General features: G+C 38.5%; 1 protein-coding gene across 2 annotated transcripts in view; it reads right to left on the minus strand.

Moving 5' to 3' along the window:
* Positions 1-1,458: 1,458 nt before the first annotated feature.
* The window catches only part of LOC106880413 (mitochondrial import inner membrane translocase subunit Tim16), a 6,545-nt gene continuing 5,273 nt past the window's right edge, over positions 1,459-2,730 (minus strand). For both annotated transcript variants that reach the window (XM_089348251.1, XM_089348252.1), the window contains one exon: positions 1,459-1,666. The gene's annotated coding sequence lies outside the window, so the exon portion shown is untranslated. The remainder of the gene's footprint in view (positions 1,667-2,730) is intronic.

The raw sequence follows: 2,730 nt of genomic DNA on the forward strand, positions 1-2,730 counted from the left end.
CTGGTCAGATCTGACCTTTCACACCTATTCTACAATGTCATTCTAAAAATAATCACATCATTGAAACCTGATGCAATGGAGATAATGCATAATTAATTCAAAACAATGTGAATAAATATCATATTTGACAGAGTAATTTGAATGCGAGAGGGTTAAATGCCTGTGGAATATGCAACCACTTTACACTGCAATCCAAATAATTCACTGAGTAAGTCAGCTGATCAAACAACTGAAATTTTGGTTTCAAGTTTTAGCACAAGGCCAGCAATTTCAGGGGAAGGTGCAAGTCAAATACATTGACACCAGTGTATAACTGGTACTTATTTTATTGACCCTGAAAGGATGTAAAGCAGCTTACCTCAGTGAAATTTGAACTCTGAACCTCAAGATGAATGAAATTCTGCTAATGATTCTGCCTGGCTTTCGTCACCTTAAACTGAAATATTGATTGCTAATATCAACAAAAAAGCCAAAAGAACAAATGTGTGCGCTTTCTGTAGAACAAATGGTAATCCTACCCACCTCCAAAGTCTGCTACCAAAATTTGATTCCTGATTCTAATTACTGCACATGTTCAATCCTGAAGCCATTCAAAGAACACGCAATTCTTTGACACTTATTCCTTCTCCCCATCTTTGAAATTTTGGGTATTGGTACATGGATGGCTGTGTGGTTAAAACACTCATTTTGCAATATTGTGGCTTCAGTGCCAAAGTGTGGTCGATGCCAGTGCTGAATGACTGGTCCTGTACCAGTGGCACGTAAAAAGTACCATTCGAGCGTGGTCATTGCCAGTGGCACGTAAAAAGCACCATTCAAGCATAGCTGATGCCAGTACCGCCTGACTGGCCCTCATGCCGGTGACACATAAAAAGCACCCACTACACTCGGAGTGGTGGGCGTTAGGAATGGCATCCAACTGTAGAAACTTTGCCAGGTCAGACTGGAGCCAGGTGTAACCTTCTGGCTTGCCAGCCCGCAGTCAAACCGTTCAACCCATACCAGCATGGAAAACAGACGTTAAATGATGATAATGATGATGAGGTTCTGTCCCAGCAAGCAGCACATGGGACAAGTGTCTTCTACAATGTCTCCAAGCCAATCAAAGCCTTTTGACCAAATTTGGTAGATGGAAATTGTGTGGATGTGTGTTTGTATGAATGTTTGCGTTTCTTCTGCTTGGCAACCAGTGTTGCTTTGCTTATGTCCCCATAATTTAACAGTTCAGCAAGACAGACTAACAGGAAGGGCATCAGGTTGTAGAAACCTTCGCAATTCAAATCAGAACCTGGTGCAGTCTGGCCCCGGCTTATTAGTTTTCAGTCAAACTGTCCAACCCATGCCAGCTTCGAAAGCGGATGTTAAATGATGTTGATGATGATGACCTGGGGTTAAACAACAACTCAGATAGCTGAGATGATGATAAAACAAGAGGAAAATAGAAAAAATGTCAAGAAATGTATATAAACAGTGTTTTATTGGGAGCTGAGAATTTATAAAGAAAACCTCTTTTGGTCAATGACAATGCCTGTTTGACGGAAGTTTGGAGGGAAGTTTCTCAACAGAATTCGATTTTATTAACTGCATCATTCTGCTGTCTGCTGCAAGACTATTACAAAAATGCTTCTGTAAAAACTTGAACCAAATTTGGTGCCAATCAACGAAACTGTGAAAAGAAGAAATAAAGAAATATATTCAATAATAATGGATATTAGCGTCAAAACTCTCATTAAATTTATATATATATATATATATATATATATATATGTATGTATAATAATTTCTATGTGTGATGTGAGAATATATTGAGGAATATACATACACGGGTTTTAAAATACTGGACTTTGTACCTTTGACCTTTAAATTGTCAAACCAAGGAATTAAATGTAATAAAACCCCAAATAATTAAAACTGCTGACACATTCTGTGCCCACCTCATAAAAGGAACAAAGTTACAAAGTATTACATGAATAAATTCTAAACAATAACATAACCCCAAACTTAATCAATAAAAATTTCTCCAAAGCACCTCTCCATAACAATCCACCCTACAACCTAATTACCATTCCACTCAAACCTCACACCCAAGGAAGAATTTAACTCAATGGAGACTATATAAAGCTAAGATTAACTTCAATGATTTGCAGTTTGAAGATGGCTTAACTGACCAAAACTCTGAAGTCACTGTCAACAACATTCTTACTTAAATCAGCTTAATGTAGAATTGTTTTTATCATAACTGAACATTAAAAAACATTAACACACACACATGGCTGTGTGACATCTTGGGCAAGTGTCAGCCCCGAGATGACCAAGGCCTTGTTAGTAGATTTGATAGACGGAAATTGAAAGAAGCCCATTGTATATATATGTGTGTGTGACCTTCTCTTTGTCCTGGCATCATGTGATGGTTGTGAATGAGCATCATTGCCATACAAATGATGCTCATTTGTTTCCAGCTTCTGCAAAAAGCATATCCCATTGTGGGGCAAATCTAACCTTACTTGGAAACACGTGAGGGTTGGTAAGAGGAAAGGCATCTGACGAGGGTAAAGCTGCCTCAACAAGTTCCATTTGATGCATCCAAGCACAGAAAAGTGGGCATTAAATCAATGATGATGATGATGCAGTACAGTGGTTCCCAACAGGGGTTATCACCAACCCTTCTATTTAAATGAGTTTCCCCACAGACCCATTTTAATGCTTATCCTTGTGTGTGTGTGTGTGTGT

The sequence above is a fragment of the Octopus bimaculoides genome, chromosome 2 (assembly GCF_046866305.1).
Source record: "Octopus bimaculoides isolate indiv1 chromosome 2, ASM4686630v1, whole genome shotgun sequence".
NCBI classification, from domain to species: Eukaryota; Metazoa; Mollusca; class Cephalopoda; order Octopoda; family Octopodidae; genus Octopus; species Octopus bimaculoides.